A 21,085-nucleotide genomic window follows, 5' to 3' on the forward strand; every position below is an offset into this window, starting at 1 on the left:
CAATAAAAGTTTATTTCTCACACTTCTGGAGGTTGAGAAGTTCAAGATCAAGGTGCTGGCAGATTTGGTACCTAGTGAGAGACCACTTCCGGGTCCATAGATGACCGAGTTTTCACTCTGTCCAAACACAGAGGAAGGGACAAGGGACTTGTCTAAGTTATCTTTTATGATAGTTATGATCCAATTCATGAGGGCTCCATTCTATGACCTAATCACATCCCAAAGACCTCGTCTCCAAATACCATCACATTATGGATAAGGGCTCAGCATAGGAATTTTGGAGAGACACAATCTCTAGCAGAGGAGAAAATATCATCTAGAGATCTCTTCTGTGAGAGTCACTGAGTCATCTCTTCTGGTCATAGGTATAGACTAAGCAGGCTGTAGAGTAAGTGCCCAATGTTCTTAGACGATTCCATTTAAAGAGCAAGAGCACTCTCAGGGAAAGATGCTGAGCTTCATGATAGTGAGGCCCATAGGACATGTGAGCAATCAAGTGGCTAATTGGAAAAACAGGGGGCAATGTCCATATTTAAATTCCAAGTTTGTGGGGCAATTCAATGTAAGACTACACTTACATTGGCTAAACTAAGCATTGCCCTGGGAAAAACAATAGAAAGCCATTGGGCTTTCTCACCTCTGCTCTGAGAAACAGGGACAGTAATTTCATAATCAAGGTGGATGATAGCAGTCAGTGTGACCTCTGGCTCTCTGGGAAGTTATGACTGTAGCTCAAGAAGATTATGATTTAAGAGCCCCATTGTGAATGCAATGATCTGAACTCATCAAGGGATCTTTGTAATAGACAAATATCCATGGCATTTTTCAGGGCAAAATTCAACTGCAGTACGTGTGGTGGTGAAAAATTAACCACACTGGGGTGGTATAAACTGACCAAATTTTATTTCCCTCTATATTTAGCGTTAGAAGAAGACTAATCCACTTTAGAGTAAGTACCCAACATTCTTAGGCAATTTAATTCAAAGACGATAAGAACTGTCAGAAGATGATGAGCTTCATAACAATGAGGCATGTAGGGCATGTGAACAAGTGGCTAATTGGAAAAATAAGGGGGAAATACCCCAAATCCCAAGTTTGTGGGGCAACTCATTCCACTTGTAGGTGAAAAGTATTTTCTTATAGCTAATAAAATGTAGACTTTTTAGATGTTATTCTCTAGATATGACTTTTGGCTTGTTAATTATTTTTCAGTGAAGGATTTTGAATGTCTACCTCATTTCCATTGATGCTGCTGAGAAGTCAGCTATCAGCTTATTACCATTGCTTTATAGGTCATTTTTCTTTTCTCTGTAGATTATTTCAAGTTCTGTTTGTCATTGATATTCTATTATTTTAATATGATTAAAATATCTAGGTGTGGTCTTCTAATTTATTATGCTTGGTACTGATAAGAATTTCTGAATCTGAGGATTCCTATATTTTGTCAAGCCTGGAAATTTTTCATTCATTATAACTTCAGATATGCATCTCTGACATTATCTCTGTTATATTTTCCATAATTTCAATTAATGTATATTGTGCCTTCACACTTTATTTTCCCTTTCTCTTCAACTCACCTCCCATATTTTCAATCTCTTTATTCCTCCATGCTTTCAAAGTAATCGAAAATATCTGTCTTCATGTTCATTAACTCTCTTTTCACCTGTGCAAATGAAACTTGTAAATGCCAGTGGTTATATTTTTCATTTATACAAATTCTCATTGATTCTTTTCAATAAATATTCTGGGTAATTCCTTATCCTTTCAATACTTCTATTTTATATATTGTACCCCCATTTCTAATATCTTAAGCTTTTAAAGTTCTGATTCTGCTTCTTGATATTCCTCTTGATTCTTCCTATGACTTTTTATTTCTTCATTTATTTTCTGATTTTTAATTCTGGGTCAAAGTTAATTGGAATTATAACTGCAGGAATTTTCTGAGGCCAAAAATCCAAGTGCATGCCTTCAGAGAAAATGTATGTTCACTCCTCTCGGGCACCTGGAGGCACTACACAACTCAGATTATTTTGAATTCTCAGTTTAGGATTTTTCAGCTCATATTAATGATGGGAATTTCAGCCTTAAATCCAATGAGAATGACTCATGGATTTGAATTTTGCAGGAGAAATTTACCTTTCCTAGCATTCTAAGGGTGAGACAGGCAGTCGTATTTACTGGGCTTCCTTTGAGGGACACTTTTTTTCTGTTTCCTCTTTTTACCAAGGATGTCATCTTTTGGGAACACTAGCTTTAGGCAAGAGTCTTTGATCCTATTTTCCACCTTGCTAACACCTTGAGATTCGTTTCCCCTCTCCCAAATGTAGTCTTCTCTGATTTCTGCTTTCTTGTCATTTTTGGCCTCTAGGAATTTTATTTCTTGCCAATACAACTATGCATTTTTTAAAATATATAATTTTTCCAATTTTACATTCTTTTTTAGGTGCTTGCACCAGAAGGATTTTTTTAATATCTAGTATTCCATATTGCCTGAAACAGAACTTCTATTTTTCATTTAGTTTAGCTATATCAGGTTTCCCCAGCCTTTTGAATTTACCAAACGGTAAATTTTAACAAAAAAAGAATTGACAGACATAGGCTTGCCAACTTTTTATTTTGTAAAGTAACATTTTAAAACAAACAAACAAACAAACAAAAACCTAAATATCTCCTACTAACGTGATCATTCCATAGCAGAAATTTGGGCAGACAGACTATGAGAGAAACAGACTTTAACTTAAATTTACTTTATTTTGCATTTTTCTAAGATTGGTAACAACTTTGTCATACACCATCATTGGTCCATGGACTAGCATTTGAGAACTACTAATCTGTGTCATATTCCATAAAGATTAGTCCATCTGAAAGCGTAAAATCTATTAACCAAAAATTCCAGCCACCAACATCGTCAATGGCCAACTGGGCTAATGCCATTAAATTTACTTGTTTGCAGTTGAGCAAATTACTCCCAGTTTATAAAAGGAAGAAATAAAGCATGGGATGTGAGGTCCAGCATCCTACCTCCACTGGGAAAACCACTTAACCACTTAACCTCAGTTTCTTCATACATTACTATAATACATTATGCATACAGATATTATGAGCACTCATAGGAGGAATGTTCACTGGGGTTATTCACTTCTCTATTATTCCCCTGCCTTACAAAATACAACTGAATTCCCCCAAAAGGAGTAAGCTCTAAACACCACATAACAGAACTTTCTTTTCAGTGTGGATCTAGAATAGGTGATGTGTTTCATGGTTTCCTTTCATCCCTATCATGGAGGAAGAAGTTTGGGTCAGCTAAGCCTTCCAGGGAAAAAAATGCTATCAAGAGAGATAACCCCATCAAAATATAAGCTCCACAGAAGCTGGAACTTTGTTCATGGCTATATCTTTAGTACCTGTGACAATGCTTGGCATGTTGTAAACATTCACTAAATGAATGAGGAATAAGAAAACAAATCAGAGCCCTATTTTTTAAAAGTGAGCCACAATAAAACCAAAGTGAGCTAACAGGAACAGAAATCCTGTGTTCCACTGCACAGACTTCCCTTTCATCAATCCTCTTGCTCCTTCAAACACTCCTATACCATTGGTAGGAATGTAAATTGGTGTAGCCACTATGGAAAACAGTATAGCACTTTCTCAAAAAACTAAAAGGTGAGTTGCCATATGACCCATCAATCTCACTCTTGGGCATATATTCAGACAAAAATAAAATTTGAAAATATGCATGCACCTATATGTTCATAGCAGCACTAGTCACAATAGCCAAGACATGGAAACAACCTAAATATCCATTGATACATGAATGGATTAAGAAGATGTGGCACATGTATACAATGGAATACTACTCGGCCATAAAAAAGAATGAAATAATGCCATTTGCAGCAATATGAATGGACCTAGAGGTTATCATATGAAGTGGAATAAGTCAGAAAGACAAATACCATATGATCACTTATATGTGGAATATAAAATATGGCACAAATGAACCTATCTACAAAACAGAAACAGACTTACATGGGGAACAGACTTGTGGTTGTCAAGGGGGAAGGGGGTGGGAAATGGATGGACTGGGAGTTTGGGGGTAGTAGATGCAAACTATTACATATACAAGGGATAAATAAGGTCCTACTGTATTGTACAGGGAACTATATTCAATATTCTATGATAAACCAAAATGGAAATAATATGAAAAAGAATATATGTGTATGTGTGTGTGTGTAACTGAATTATTTTGCTATACAGCAAAAGTTAACACAACATTGTAAATCAACTAACTTCATTCAGTTTTTTTTAATCCTCTTGCCCCTTTTCCTCCCCATCCTCCCCACCAAGCCGTGCTTCTCCAACAAGTTCTGCACAGTCTCAGAGGCAGAACCTGACTTGGGAGAAAACAGGCAGAATTAGATTCAATATGTTTAACCACCTTTTCAGAGTCCCTGCAATCTGTGCACAAGTCTGTCACACAATAACTGTTTGTACAGTCCTCGGTGCTGGCTCTGAAGGCCTGCAAGAGCATCAATCAAGTGCATGGTGGATGGTCAGCTAAAAGCTATGATTAATAATACTAGTTAACATTCACTGAGCAGTTTCACTATGCCAGGCTCTATGCTAATGGATTTATGTGGATGTTCTCATTTAATTTTCAGAGCAACCCACCAAGTTAGGTACTTTTTCCCTCCATTTTATAGAAGGTGAATCTGAAGCTTAGAAAGGTAAGCTCATCTGGGGTCACATTGCAAATACTCTGTCTGCAAAATCCATGTTCTTACCTGTGGCAGTATATACAGTGCAGATTTTTATGCCACTTTAAAGTTTTGGGCGTGGGTCCATATTGGGATGTAACTTTTCTTAAATAAATCTATTCCCTTTGATGTTTTATACTAGGATATAAGTTGAAAAGATAAATATGGAAAAAGAAAACCAAGTCAAAAGTGAAAATAGAGTTTGAAGTGACTAGAGAGAAAAAACAAAACTGTACTTCTTTCTCATATTTTCATCTTCACCCTCTAAATGTCTCTGTCCTGTCTGTTCCTTTCTCTTCTTTATCGCCACCACCCTCTGATTTATTATCATTTCTTAACTTTATTACCACCGAAAAGGCTTCCTATCTGATCTCCCAGTATCCACTTTTGCCCCTCCCCATTCTCTGTCCGTCAAGAAAGAAAACATGAGACTAATAACAAAGCATGATCCGACCATACTCATCCTCCCACCTAAAACCATATTCAGTGGCTCCCTTTTACCCTTAGGAGAAGGCAAAACTCCCTAATGGGGTCAATAAGGCCCAGCCCACCCTCCACACTGCCTCTGCCTCATTACTCTTCCTTCAGCCACAGGGCTCAGGCACTTTCTGTTCTCTCTGCCTTATCTGCACTTCCATCAATTCTCCACCTAGGGGAGTCTGACTCATTTTTCAGACTGCTTGCCGGGACATCACCATGCACGTGCCCATTGCACGATAGGGGCTCAAAGGTGTGGATAAGTCAGCAAATGAAAGATTGCATCTATGATGATCCACATCCCAGGTCTGTTGGCATCTAGTTTTCATTTTGAATCCTCCTTCTTCTGCCACATTTGGCTCAGGATCTGGGACTGGCTGGGTCTGGAGGTGGGGTCATGACAAAGACAAAAGCAAAGTCCTATCTCAGAAGGAAAGCTGCTCGGCAAAGTAATCAAACTGAGTGATCTGTCTCTCAGAAAGTCTTGAGGCTAAAATCAACCAGCCACCCAGAAAGCTGGGAAGACACCAGGTAGTATGCATATGCCCTTGTAACTAGTTCAGCAATGGGTCAACACCACGACTTCTAGTAGAATAAATCTGAATAACCAGATGGCCACTCCTGATCTCCTGCTCTGAACTCTCAACTACTTTCTCTTCCTCAGAGACTCTGCTATCTCTCTGAATTCTGTACCCACCTTATTCCTCTCACATCTTCCTTTGTGCTCCTAATACTCTGTTGGCTGTGCCTGGCCCTTCCCATCACATCCTTGTCAAGTCCATGGCTGTCCTTCCCCAGCTCACAGAACCTTTGAAAAAGTACCCAAGTTCCCCCAAGTCCCTGACTCTCCAAGGCCAGGAGGATCCAGTATTCCATTCTCCAAGTCCCTCATCTTATTGTTTAAAACAGTGTGAGTTGGGTGTGTTCTTTGGGCCTCCTACCTCGTCATAGCACTGGACTAGACCTACAAGGGCACCTGCAGCAGATACAGTAATTAACTTGCTCCAAATTTATTCTAACCTTCTCCTAGTGTGCCTTCCTATGCTGAAGGGTCCAGAAAACCAAAACTACATTTCCCAGATTCTTTTGCAGCTAGGATTCTGGAAAGACTCAGGTTTCATTGAATAAACTTGAAAGGGTGGGGAGGGGGAGGCAGAGGATCCATCCTTTGGCTGGCATGGATTGAGGCAGAGGGAGCATGTTCTGGAGTCAGCAGCTTCCTAATTCAGAGGCCTCCTGCAGCAGAAATGCAACTGTTCTCATGACAACTGAGGTTTATATGACTTTGGGGGCTGGAAGTATTTTTGGAAGTTCATCCTAGAGCCAGTTCTTCCAGGCTTCAAGTCATTTTGTAGCCACTAAATATCTGACAATATTAGTCTCTGGTAATAATTCTGCTTAAATTTGTGAACTTAATAGAATGGTTTCTGTGCTATGAAGCTGAATCTATCAATACAAAGCTCAAAGAGTGAACTCTGAGGCCCTGGGGCACTACGCAGAGACATGGTCAGCCTACCTGGAGGCCTTGTCCCAGGCCCAGGCCATTTCACACCTGTAAGCATTAGTCTCTGGGCAGAAATTTTAAGATACCATATCACACAGAAAACCCATGCCCAGCTTTTTAGAGACACCAGACTAAAGGATCATTCCCAAGAATGATCACTCACAGTCAGTCTTCAAACTGCTGCTTCTAATTGCCTTTTTCCTACCCCTGATCATGATTTGGCACTTCCTCTCTTGTCTGTCCTATGAGTCAGCTGATGAACTCTCTCAAAGAACTCCTCATCATCCCTACCTCTGAGGTCATGAAACTAAGCTTTTTTTTTTTTTTTTTTTTTTTTTTTTTTGGTATACCAACACCGTTTCATTAATACATTGAGAAGTAAGTTAAGAATAAAAGTTAAAAATACACAGTAAGGTTAAGTGGGATTGGTTTTCTGACTCACTGTTCCATCCTGGGTGGGGAGGAAGTACTCAGGCCATGCAGGTTGCCAAAGAGCAGGTGGGTTGAACTGGTGGGTGTCACTGAATGTCTCCCATTTGGCAATGTAGGGCTCATCAAAGTATGCAAAGCTCTGAAGATGCTGGACACCTCCTTTAAATCTGGTGATATAGTAGCCAGTGATGCTGATAGGGAAATTATTCTGAAAAAGACTTGCCAGGGAGGTTTTCCAATGCAAAGGTGGCCAGATCTGTATTGTCAGCATCCTCCCCTATCTAAACAAAGGCTTTTGTACTCCGGATGGGCACCCTGAGGACCACCTCTCTGCATGAAACCAAGTCTTAACTAATTTCACCAGTTACTTCAAATGTAAATAGATAACCCTCTTATATGCCTCATAGCACTGTGTACACACTCCAATGTTGTTTGTCACTTTGTCTTATAACTACCTGTTTCCTTTTCTGTAACCCCCACTAGACTGAATCTATATGTGAGTGAGGTCAGGACCTGTTCTGTGGAGTACTGACTCCTGGTGCTTAACACTAGGCTTGGCATAGAGTAGTTGCTCAATAAATAGTTCTAGAATTTGTTAATGAATACATAAATGTCTGATGTAAATGTGTTTGTTTCTTGATAAATCCCAGGATCTTTTCCTAGGTCCTCTGACTAAATCCTCAGCCAATCAACAAAGCACTGCTATACGGAGAGAGAGAATTGCCAAAATTCCAGAGCTTGGACAAAGAGACGATTCTGGAATTGATCAGTTATATGAAAGTCGCATAATTTCATTCTTCCTCTGGGGAATGTCCAAACTCTATAAAGGTAAGTTATTGTGTAACTTCCACAAAGGCTTTTCCCCAAGTTATGATTTTCTTGGGCTTGGAATTGAATATATCTCAATATTGTCTATTCAGGTATAACCGTAATGAGATTGCTGAAATGCAAAATAAAATTATTTGACCACATCAAAGTCCTCCTTGGCAGCTCCATGTCTTGAAGATTGGCATTCACAGATCTCCAGTTGCACCCATGTTCCTGTTCATAGCAAGCAACACACAAATGAACAGCAAGTGGTGTCAGAAAAACAATCCTGAACACCTGTGTATGTTTGTTTGCTTTTGGCATTTCATTCAACTGCTAGCTATAAATTAATTATCCCAGTCAAAATTAATTTCTCCCTCTTCTGTTGCCCAATAGTACTTTCTTTATTCTGCAATTATAGCACCAAACACATTTCCTCATGTGTTGCAGAATCGAGTTCCCTAGTATACTTGTTTAAGAACTGCCCCACCATTTATTCAAAGACTGAAAGAGAACCACGAACCATCACTGAGATGAGGGTCCTAGATGGTTAGTTAGCTTCACTCACTAGCTAATGACTGGTTCTCACGCACCAGACTTGAAACAATTGGATTTAAATTTATACTACAGCAATATTATAAATGATATTCATTACACTCATATAAGCTGTAATTGTATTACACTGTTACCCAGAGAGTACATCTCTGACCGCTTGAGTCAGAATCAAGTGGGGTTACAATTAACTAACCCATGCAGATTTCTAGGCTCCATGGTAGAGCTACCTAATCAGAAATCCCTTCTGGAAGAAAGGACCCAATATCCTAAGACACATCCTGGGCCCCATCTATCTGGTCGTCCGCCATTTTCCAATCCTAGGCCTGAACATCATAGGCATTCGTTCAATACATTGTTGTTGCAGCTACTGCTTTTAAATTCTTTTGTCCACTGAGGTTTGAGGACTGCTGATTAACTGTATAGCATGCCACAGTAAGATAAATGTAGATAAAATCATAATAAATAAGTAAAATATTAATGTAGAAAAGAATAGGAAATGAATATGAACAAAGCATTAGGAAACACCAAAGTAGAGACAATCCATTCTGCACAGAAGGCTTTGGAAAGACATTAGAGAGATTATAATGAACCGGCTCATTCAGGATACACTGGAATTAGCCAATCAGAGAAGCAACAGAAAAACACTGTGATGGGAGTGGATGAGCTGGCCTGCAGAGGGAAATGTGTCTTGAGTATCAGAGATGAGAGAGTTTCTCATGATAGCTTGGGGGGCAGTGGGCAGAGTATGGGGAAGAGAAACTGATGGGAGGGAAGGCTGGCTGTCATGAGTGGGGCCACACCATGAGGCATCTTGAACATATGTGCCTTCCCCTGTACTCTCAAAGCTATGAGGGATCTCAAAAAAGGCAAACTGGCACAGCCACAGTCTAACCCAGCAAGAGGGAGGGCTGCCCTCAGACCCGGAGCTTCCACATGTCAGGTTATTTTCCAATGTGTAGTTGTCCTTAGATAGCGTCCAGGTGACCATTTTCAGTGATTGGGAGGCCTTTCTATTACATCAACCAGTCAAAGAATGGACTTGCCTGGCTTATGACTTATTTGAAAAGGAATCACAAGTGGGGCCATGAATTATTTTCAGTGTCCACAGCTTTAGAACCCAACAGTAAATTCTGAGAAACCAATTTCCACTGTGGGCAGAACCCAGCTCCTGATGTCTGATCATTTGTTCAAGCTTCAGAATGAAGAAAGTTGAAGAAAGACTCAGCAACAGGTCCAGCCTGGCCAGATTTGCTAAAGGGATTGCAGATGTTGGGGGAAGTGTGGACTCCCTTTGTCCCTGCCTCCCAGTTGCAGGGAGCCGAGAAGATGCAGGGACTCAAAAAAAGGACCTTGCCTGATGGCAGAAAAACCTAAAGGCAGGTTCCTAACCAAGAAAGGGAGCTCACCTGAATGGTACAAGCCGAAGGTGGGCTTCTGGTCAGGAAAAAAGCTCACCTGAACGGTGCACACCGAAGGTGGGCCTCTGGTCAGGATGAAAGCCTGCCTGCACGGTACAAGCCGAGGGCAGGCCTCAGGTTACACAGCTCTCACTTTGATGTTGATGGGGAAGAATTGGGGCTTTCCTGGGAAAACAATTTCCATGTTTGCACTGGAGAACATGGATTATTTCTCGGGTGACCTAGTCTTTCCTGCTGTTTTATTTGTTATTCAGTTTTCCTCAGTCTTTCCTGATTATTTACTTATTATTCTTATTTTCCATTCTTATTTTCCTGTGGTGATTTGTGATTTAAGAAAGTTACAACAATAATATAATAAGAATTTCATCCTGAAAGACTTTCCCCTATTTTAATCCAACTTAGTTAAAACATAATGTTTATCTATTAACTAGTTATATAGTAAACTTTAGAGTTAGGAGCTTAATGAGGTCCATAGAAGTTAGCCATATCTTATCCAAAAAACCTAGCTGTGAGTTTTGTCTTTGATTTTAAAAGCTTTTTAGTGATAGCTAGTTTAATTAAGTTGGTTTATATTTACTTACACTGTCTCCCTGCCATAACGCTTTGAAGATAAGCACCAGTCTACAAAGTTTGTAAATGCCAAATTCTTGTGTTTTATGGCCTCTTCAAAGTACTCACTAAGTTTAGTTAAGATAGAGATCTTAAAACAGGATGCATAGCTGCTATACCATGTAATAGTTAACCAATGTACTTTTAACACTGTGATGTAATCTGTAGTGAAAAACTGTCTATATAATCAACCATTTATGCCAATAAAATTTGAGCAGTCCAGCGCCTTGAAAGAAGGGACAAAGAGGCTGTCTCTGTATGTGCATTTGCCAACGCCGTGTCCCTCTCCAATCGGGAAAAAGTGTACACGCCCTGGCCGCAGGAGCTGGCCTCCGACACCCAGTGAGGTAGGGTGAGGGTAGGTTCCCCTCAAAAATATTCAGACATCATTTGCAGAAAATCAGGCAGGAGTGAAGGCTGCAGGAAGAAGGAAAGAACCCAAACAAAAGAGTTATTCTAGACCTTTTCCCTGTGGCTCTACTGAGAGAAGAAAAGGACCCTGATCAAGATACCATTGCTGGAGTTCCCATTGTGGCTCAGCAGGTGAAGAGCCCAACATAGTCTATGAGAATGCAGGTTCAATCACTGGCCTCGCTTAGCAGGTTAAGGATCTGGCATTGCTATGGCTGTGCCCCTGAGCTCAATCTCTCCTGGAGAGGGGTCCACACTCAACAATAATACCCAATACTTCCCAAATCCTGACCACACCCCTTACACAAAGGGTCTCGCTTAACCCTCCCAACAATGTCATGGGGTGCAGACTGCTATTATCTCCATCTTACAAATGAGGAAACTGTTTCAGGGAGGTGACATCATCCCCACAGTCATCAGCCACGGCACAACAGCAAAGCCAGGTTGTGAACCCAGGTGCTCTGACTCCAGACCTATGTGCTTAGCCGCTGAGGCATGGGCAGAAACAAAGTTCGATCATAAAAGCAACATAGGTTTGTTCTAGGAAATTTGGAAAAATACAGAAAGGGCACAAAAAGGAAATGAAAATCTCCCACAATCCTATCACTTCTACCTTTTGGTGAAGGGGATAAAATAAACACTGAAAATTCTCTCCTATTTCTAACTTTAGCTCTGAAATGTATCCACAGTCCTTTCAGACTGTTTTCTTTAATGTTTACACAAATATGGGTAGGCATATACATACCCATACAGTGGTTTTTAAACAGCAAGACTGTGTTTGCATGTTGCACAATAAGATTATTTTGCATATTGGTTTTCTTTACTTAATAAACATCTATTCAAACCTTTTTTTAATAATTGCATAATTATCCACTGTCTGCTGAACCATAATTTATTCAACCAGTGCTATAATAAATACCTTTGTCCACATAGCTTTATGTGCCCACGCTAGTAGTTCTGTAAGACACATTCCAACAAGTGGCTCATAGAGCATATGCATTTTTCATTTTGCTAATTGTGGATCTTTACAATGACAAAAAAGGGGGTTGTTGATCATGAAAATTGCACATAGCTTATTTAAGCATAATTGTATGAAACACTAAATAAATGATATAAAAGGGGTTTGTACATTTCAAACTCTTCCTCACTAAGACCCTGGAGAAATACATTTTCTTGTTGTGGGTAAGAAAATGTGTCTCTTTCTAGCGTCTCTAGAATTCTCCTCTCTATTGGGTACTTCTTTTGCTCCACATGAGTCCATGATAGGGTATTTCTTGTGTATGTGACTGTGTTTACTGTTTCCTGAAAGTGTACATTCTTGATACCTGTACTTGTTCAACATGTACTCCAAAGGCCAAATCTTTATAACGGCTCTCCCCAAACAACTGTTCCTTCTAATACCCTCAGCGAAATGCTCGCTGCTGATATTCCTCTATTTGCTTGGCCTATTCCTCTGCTCCAGAGCCCGCCAATCTGATGGCTTTGTGCACTCTGGTCAGCCCAAGAAGGGCAACTTCATTTTTTTTTCAAAAGAGTAACTTCCAGATTGCGTTGAACTTGGTCAGACTTGCGTTGACCCCCTTACCTAACTCTCCCCTCCACTTGACCTGGACCTCCTTGTACTGATTATTCCCGCTGCCTGAGAAGTAGCGTCCCCAAATGCAGAGTATGTGAGGCTTGGGGATCAGAAACATGGAGGTTTGAGTCCCGACTCTTAACCCTGTTGGCTCTGTGATCTTCAGCAAGGCATTTAACCCCTCTGCACCTCAATCGCAAAGTAGGTAATAATGAAAAAAATGACCTCACAGGACTGCTGAAAGTACCTGGTACACAGTGTCTGGCACACACAGACTGGTAATCATTTATAGCTATTCCCTTAATATCATTCCACAGCCAAACTTCTCACGTGATAGTAAAGTCATATAAAATGTTAGAACCATTTCATATTAGGGTGTTTTATCAAGTTTCTTTCATACATGAGCCTCGGAAGAGGTTCTGCATCTCAAGCTCTATTAGCCTTAGAGTCAATCCTCCCCCTGTTGGTGGCACATGGCAAAGTGGACGCGTGTATGGTGTCACTAATACAGCTCTTTCAGAGAGGGTAACCTCCCCAAGGAGGAGATAGTCAGCACCTACAATCTTTAAATGCTTGTTCAACCACAATGGCTGGGGCTGCCAGCCTCTCCCATGCGAGAACCAGGAGCAGGAAGGGGCCCCGCCAAGGCCAGGCTGCTGGTGTATGGGAATATTTGTGGGAAGGACATTCTAGGCATGTTGTCCCTCGTAGTGGGCTTCCCAGACTGGGGAGGTTCGGACATGGGTGGGTCTTTCTGGTTATGGCAGCACCTGTGAGGCGAGGGGCTCTCCTGACATTTAGTGAACAGCAGGCCATAGGCACCATATATCCTGTATTGCTTGGGACAGTGCCATCCAGTGAAGAAGTGTCCCTCCCCAAATGCCAATAATACTCCTTTGGAGAATCATCTGTAGGGTTGAGAACTCAAAAAGCCTTTACTATTGTTTCCCATCCTGGTAAAATGGGCTTTGCCCCTTTGGTCTGGAGGCTGGGTTACAATTACAGGTGTTGCTCTATAGGCCACCCCCTCCTTGGGCACTACATCAGTGCTTAACTTGGCTGCCAGGGCAGAGGGGGCAGAGAGCAAATGTATATTGCCTGATCTATAAAGCTTTGACTCCAAACCCCTACGTGGTACCCTTGCTGGTGAACTGCCTTTTGGCATCTTGCCTACAGGCTGATGCCCCCAAAAAAGCCAACTCAAGCCGCTGAACCTTGGGCCTCTCAAAGAGAATGTAGCCCACTAGGTTCATGGCCCAGTAATGCCACTAACCCTCCCCCAACTCTTCCCACATCCCCAGGGCATGGAGAGTGCCAAATATGGAAAGCCCCTAGGTCTAGTCAGAAAACCCAAGCACATAACGATGAGTCAACGCTTTCTGAGTGCTTGCTCTGCGCTAGGCTCTGTGCTAAGCACTTTACATACATTATCTCAGTTAATACCAAGTGACACAGTAAAGGTTACATTAGAAAAAGGCAGCACCCTCAGCCTTTGTGGATGAGTCATTCTGGGACTGAAGCTGCCCTGTGGGCCACCTGCTCTCCCCAAACCCCGCAGATCTCTGCTGGGGGAGGCAAAGTGCTAAATTCATGAATCCAGGGCCACACAAGAGGACTTATCTCTCATATGTCTTCTGCCATTAAGAGAGATAAATCCAGGTATTGTCATTACGGGAATGGCCTCTGTGATTAAAAGAAGTTAAAGAGAAAGTCGGCAAATGTCAAATATCTTGAAAAATGTATTCACCACGAAGTCACCTTCTAATGTGTTCTGAGGAAACAATAACATCCATTTTCACTCAGACACTACTCTCTGTGGTAAATAATATCACTAGGTGACTCTATCCTGTAAGTCCCCAGAAATTGTTTCTAATTATTGTCGGAGGCACATCAATTACCGATAGAGCCTCCAGGCAGCCCTCGTTGTGGCTCTGATTAGAAACATGCTTGACTTCCATTTTTCCTGTCAAGCCTCTCAGCCCTCTACATATTTAATTGCTCTGTCTTGGCAGTGGGCCTGCTTTCTTCCCCTCCTCTCTGAACCTCTCCTGGCTAAGTAGGCCTCTCATCCGGTCTCAGCCTGCACCTCGCCCTCCTCGAGAAGCTCCTCGGCACCCACCAAGGGTGCCTTCTGCCCCTTCAAAAATACTGGGGTCTGGTGACCCAGATAACTGATAAAACTGCTTCAGAAAAAAAAACAAAAAACAAAAAACAAAAAAAAAACCCCAGAGTTCGAGGTTGGTAGATGCAGACTGTTACATTTAGAACGGATGGCGGATGGGGTCCTGCTACAGCACAGGGAACTGTATCCAGTCTGCTACATTTAGAAGGGATGAGGTATGGGTTCTGTGTCCAGTCTCTTGGGTAAGAACCTGATGGAAAATGAAAAAAAAAAAAAAAAAAAAAAAAAAGACTGTGCATGTATGGGTGGCTGGGTCACTTTGCTGTACAGCAGAAATTGAAGGAACATTGTAAATCAACTATACTTTAATAAAAACAAAACAACAGAAAAAAAAAAAAAAAAAACACATTCCAAGCCCAGGTACTATATTATAAGCCCATTTCATACATTACCCAGTGAGGGAGACACAATTACTTTTCTCTATTTTTCACTTGGAAAACTGAGGCAACGGAAGCTGAATAATTCTCCCCAGATCACCCCACAAACACGCAGGGGAACGGCAGCCACCCAAATGGAGTCTGTCTCTGCTTCCACTCTTCTGGAATCCCTGGGCCAAGGGGGAGCTGGGCTTCCTCCCTTCATCCCCTCCAGATTATTGACCTCTGCCTCCCTTCCACTCAGTCCTTAAAGATTTTAGTTCGCTGGACTATTTCCATAGCTACTGGTGTCATAATTCTTGGTGCTTTCAACATCCAACCTGACTTCAAGGAGCTGGGCTCCAGAAGGCACCAGCCACGTCAACCACAACAGGAAGGGGGCCCCTCCCCAAGGGGTAGCTGCCTGGCAGGGAGATGCTCCTCCCCAAGTGCCGCTGCCCCCTCTCCCCTTATTTCAGCTCCTCTCCTCCAGGGACTTTGCTGCTCGGCCAGCCAGCTCATGTTCAGGCCCCTGCCTAGATGTCACCAACTAACACACAATTGCACTTTCTGGTCCAACATCTCCCTCTAGGACTGCTGCCTCCTCTCTTTCCAGCTCATCTTTTCCAAGCTCCCAACTCCAAAGATTCTGGAGTCACACCAACCTTGACAAACCATTGTTCCTGGCTCCCTGCTACCGACACCCACCCCTTCGCACCTCCTGCCCAACTTAGATTCCATCCCTGTGTTACTCTCCATATATACCTTCAACGGCCTTGACCTGCTCTCCCTTCACTGTACTCAGCTGAACCCTAAGCCTAGGTCAAGCTGCCGCTCCCCTTACTCCATAGCTGCCCCTGAGCAGGTAAGCACGACTGAAGAAAACAATCTTGCTGACTGGTCTCATGTTAGTGGTTGTCACAAGCCTCAAGTGTGCTCCCCCAGGAGTTCCCGTCGTGGCGCAGTGGTTAACGAATCCGACTAGGAACCATGAGGTTGCGGGTTCGGTCCCTGCCCTTGCTCAGTGGGTTAACGATCTGGCGTTGCCGTGAGCTGTGGTGTAGGTTGCAGACGCGGCTCGGATCCCGCGTTGCTGTGGCTCTGGCGTAGGCCGGTGGCTACAGCTCCGATTCAACCCCTAGCCTGGGAACCTCCATATGCCGTGGGAGCGGCCCAAGAAATAGCAACAATAACAACAACAAAAGACAAAAAAAAAAAAAAAAAAAAAAAAGAGTGCTCCCCCAGTGCTGCCTGAAACCTACTGTATTTCCCTAGTCTGTTCACTTTACCCGGACCATTTCCCCTGTTCCTCTCTCTCTCTTCTTATCTCCAAAACCTTCTCCTCCTCCTTGAGAATTCTTGGCTGATAACTTCACTTCCCACTTCACTGAGAAAATGTGAGCAATCCTCAGAAAAAGAACTTGCAGAAGTTTCTATATCACACCTACATCTTTCTGCACGTAAGTCTATGTGCTTTACTTTTCCACCTGTGGCTATGGGTGAACCGACCATCTACCTAAAACCAACCATTCCACTTTCCACTACAGCCCTTCTCCTTCACACCTACACAACCACATTGCTTTTGTACTAATTTTCCTTCTCCACTGAGTCTGTATACAAACATGATGCTACTTCTCCAATCAAAAACACAAGGAACTTCCTTTGATCCCATATCTAAATCAAACTACTGCTTTTATTTCTGTTCCCCTGCATGACAAAACTCCTTAAAGTTGGTTGTCTTTACTCTCTCTCTCCCACTCTTCTCTTTGTCTTTTCTTAAACACATCACAAGTAGAGTTTGGTTCCCTCCATTCTGCTAAAACAGCTCTTGCCAAGGTCACCAATGACTACTCAATGCTAAATGCCGTGGCAAATTCTAACTTGAATTTCCAGTAGCATTTGACTCAGATGTTCACGCCTTTCTTCTAAAACGCTTCCTTTGCTTCCCTTCCAGAACACAACTCTCTCACCAATCTGCCTGTTCTTCCTTGTCTCCCTCAACACTTAGATGCTGAGATATCCTAGGGTTTCAGTCTTCTGGTCTACAACCATCCCTCGGGTCAGCCTGCACCTCCCTTTGACATCCAGAATCTTGAGGCCAGCTGGGCTCCTGACTATTCCCGGGACACGCTGAGCACATCCAGCCCCCTGGCTTCATGCCTACTGCCCTCTGTTCTGGGATTCTGAACCCTAGATGGCTTATTCCTTTCAGTCTCTGCCACAGACTCATCCCAGACATAAGCCCCTCACTGCCTAGTTGATCTAGCATCAAACCACCTTTACTTTCCGCACCCATTCTCTCCACTCACCACCCCAATATGTTTTCTCCCTAGCGTTTATCTCTATCTGGAATATTACAGACTCAGTTGTTTATTCATATATATGTGTCTCCCTTCACTGGAATCTAAATTACATGAGACTCTGAACTGCTCTTTTCTCAGCATGTAGAATAATGTTGGGTTCCTAGCTGGCACTCCTTTTAAATGTACTTTGACTGAATGAATGAATTCGGGATTTGAATGCATGCAGTCTGTCTCCAGTGGCATTGGTCAGCACAGTGGAAGAGGGATATCCTAGCTATGAAGGACTCCAAAAACTATTCGAGAACTTGAAGGATTGGCAGTCCCACCTAGAAAAGGATTGGAGGTCCCACTTAGTAAAGAGAGAGCCTAAAAGACAAACCTTACTTTTGCTGCCTCTCTGGTAGACTAGGACTGAGTTACACATCTATGTTGTTATGAGAACTGCAAAACACCCTTGTACCCTGAGAACAGGTGGTTTGACCTGACTTGTAACGGCACCCAGGGATCATATGGACTTCTTTCGAATCTTTTTTTTTTTTTAATTCACCAATTTCTATTTCAACTGCCATGTGTTCACCCTACCTCTTACTCCTACCCTGAAGTATTTTCCCCATCTGAGCCCACCTGTGCCCACCCATGGGGAAAACTGGGCCCATGCAAACAGTACCATCTTGATCAGCAAAGTTGGGAAATGTGTCTGTAACACTCCAATCACAACTGCCATCTGAGAGGAGCTAGATGGAATTAGAACACTCATTGGTCTATTAAAGTAAGGATGGGCTTTTCAGTTTTCAGCCCTGCTGCTGTCTCAAAACTCTCTCAAAAAAAATTTAGGTGTTTTTTTTTTTGTTGTTTTTGGTTTTTTTTGCTTTGCATTCACCTAGATATTTGTGTCTGGACTTACATGAGAAAAACACTTCTTTCTGACCCCTGTAGTGATCAACTGATGCCTTGAAGCAGGAAATCTGATTGCCCCCATTTCAGGCTGAGTCTCTTGTTTTACCAATCACAAAATGACTCAACCCCTTTTTAAAAGCCAGCTGTGACCACTGACTCTGTGACCTCCTGTAGGGGTGAATTCAGTTTAAAAAACAATAATGATAAAATCACCAAGGTTATCGAATCTATTATTCTTCAATTCTCAACCCTTTGGGGCTGGAAGAAATAAAGCAAGTTGGCGAGACCCAAGGAGTGGATGATACCGTTTCCCTCCTCCAGAAGCATCTTGTAGCTAGTCCCACACCAGCAGTGACTTCCCAGGACCACTTTCTCCCCGCTGTTCTTCATCAGCAAGAGCGTGCTAACACACGGGCTGATGAGTGGTGCCAAAGCTCAGCCAGTGTGTCCTTCCTGCCTCGGAACCCCACAGCCTGTCATCCCCTGTGGTCACAGGGCTCTTGCTCATCCACTCACTACTCACACTCATCTAGAAGATGATCAAAGGAAAACTCCACCAGCTCACTCCCGCCTAGACCAGCGCAGGGCTTAGCCAAGCGTGTATGTTAAATACGAGCAGATTCTAATCTATTCTTTTCACCCAGCTTGCTGGCTCACAGGCGCTGGCCCCTCTCTCTCTTCCTCGCTCTCATTTTTCAAAATAAATAAATAAATAAATGAATGCTGGGTTGGCTGAGGATTTCAGCACTGTGACTGCTGTGCAGATGGATCCTGCTGAAGCTGGTGCTGGCTCTCCAGGGAATAGCATGAAATGCTGGTTTTCAAAACCTGAGCAGCGTGTAAATGGCAGCTAAAAAGGAAATGCAGATTGGTGCTGAGTGTTAATTGTCTCTTCCTCTCTTCTTCACACACTTCAGAGGCTGGGTGGTGGCAGAAGACAGGAAAGCAGGCCTGCCCCCTCGTGGGGTGGGCTTTTTTTTTCTTTCAAGCTGGACTGAGAGAATAACACCTAGAATTCAAGTCAAAACATGGAATGAGGGTTTTTTTTTCTCTTTTCCTTTCTTCTTTTTTTTTCAACTTCTCATCTGATGAAAGTCAGGGAGGTGGCACGGAGCTCGTAATAGGAGTAAGATTCTGCTGAGAAGGAGCCGATGAGATGTGACACAGAAAGGGGAAGCAGGATGTCTTTGTTTTGAAATGACAGGCGATAAGCTATGGGGGTGCCTGGTGAGATTTTAGTCCATAACTAGGTAGCAACCTGTCAAACGCAGGCCCCTTAAATGCATCACAAGAATTCTCACTTGAGATGATTTCAATTCCAGCTCTGCATGTGCGAGCATGTGAGTGTATGCACGCATGCACAGCAAACATAATTGAATGCCAAAAGCACGGCCACGTCCTGTTAAGGGTACAACTGTAATCACACCAGGGCCAGAGCTCTAATTCTCTCCATCACCTTCCTTGCTTAGGCAGTGACAAGGTCAGCCTTAGGAACACAGCCCTGGCTCAGTACCATTTATTTTCATCCCTGAAGATTCACATTAGCCTTCTCCCAAGATGTTCATCAAGCAGAACCTTGACTGACTGTCTTTTCTTTTTATGCATTTTGTCTAGATGAAGTGGGGTTATTTGAATCTATGCAGTTCTGAATAAGATGGGGGCGACAGGGAAGCAACTGGGAAAATGGACTATCAGTTAGCAAGGAGAAAAGAAGAATCTGGAACATTTTCTTTCAATCATAAAATCCCTGGGGCCCCACCTAAGCCATGATCTCCTGCGCACAGTGATGTTGCATATCTCTAAGCATTCTGTGTGTGTGTGTCTTTTTAGGGTCACACTCATGGCATACAAAGTTTGGGGCTAGGGGTCGAATCTGAGCTACAGCTGCCAGCCTATGCCACAGCCACAGCAATGTAGGATCCAAGCCTCATCTGCTACCTACACCACAACTCATGGTAACACCACATCCAACACTGGCCATGGATCAAACTCACATCCTCATGGATACTAGCTGGGTTCATTATCACTGAGCCACAACGGGAACTCCTCCAAGCATTTATGAAAAGGCTGTCTCCCTGCCACTGCTGCTGCTGGAGTGCCATCCCCATCCTAGCTTGCCAGTTTGAGGCAAAGATAAGCAATTACGAATGAAAACAAGTTATTGTCCGGATCCATTCCTCCTGCATGACCAGGAATGTGCACATGAAATGGTCCCCACCCCTGCTCTTCACAGGCACGAACAAGAAGAACATTTGGCGGGCATTTTCCAAAGAAATGGATCTCTCCTGCTGCTGCCTTTAGCCCACCTGGGGGGCTGTACTCCACACTCCAGCCTCTCCTAGAAACCCTTCCCAACCCAGGGCAGAGCATGCTCTCAGCTGCGGGTGGGAAAACCAGGAGCTGGATCCTGTTGCAAGTACAAAGTGGCCGCATTCAAGCTGCATGCGTGAAGGAAGCAGACAGAGAAGGTTCTTTCACGGAACTGGCACAGACAGTTGCAGGGATGGGAGGGGGACCATCCTTGATGACTCCACCCCCTAAAAGAGCTTCCCAGGCTAGTAACGGGGCTCAGGTATGGGACACAGGATGGGACCACCAGGCCTCTCTCTTTAGAAGCACCTCCTGAGTCTGAATCTAGTCGGTTACCTGCCACCTTCAACTTCCCAAACCTATTTCCCTCCCAAAAAGGGAGTGGCCTCCATATGCAGGTCATCTAGGCAGAATCAAGACAGAACCACCACTAATCAATGGGAGTAGTGATAGATGCCATTTGTTGCAAACAGTAATGCTGGCTAATGGGATTT

The 21,085-nt window shown here is 42.9% G+C and overlaps 2 protein-coding genes across 9 annotated transcripts in view; one reads left to right on the forward strand and one right to left on the reverse strand.

Moving 5' to 3' along the window:
• NAA50 (N-alpha-acetyltransferase 50, NatE catalytic subunit) overlaps positions 1-21,085 on the forward strand; it is a 574,571-nt gene that overhangs the window by 80,912 nt on the left and 472,574 nt on the right. The window lies entirely within an intron of this gene.
• TIGIT (T cell immunoreceptor with Ig and ITIM domains) overlaps positions 1-21,085 on the reverse strand; it is a 125,627-nt gene that overhangs the window by 50,607 nt on the left and 53,935 nt on the right. The window contains exon 1 of one of the 8 annotated variants that reach the window (XM_021070348.2): positions 1,578-1,663. The exons of the other annotated variants lie outside the window; for them this stretch is intronic. The gene's annotated coding sequence lies outside the window, so the exon portion shown is untranslated. Of the gene's footprint in view, positions 1-1,577; positions 1,664-21,085 lie in introns of those variants that run through there. 8 annotated transcript variants of the gene reach the window in all.

Source organism: Sus scrofa, chromosome 13, assembly GCF_054392235.1.
Source record: "Sus scrofa isolate SSC_HxYL_T2T_F1_AM1 chromosome 13, Sscrofa_HxYL_maternal_Yorkshire_Landrace_v2.0, whole genome shotgun sequence".
NCBI classification, from domain to species: domain Eukaryota; kingdom Metazoa; phylum Chordata; class Mammalia; order Artiodactyla; family Suidae; genus Sus; species Sus scrofa.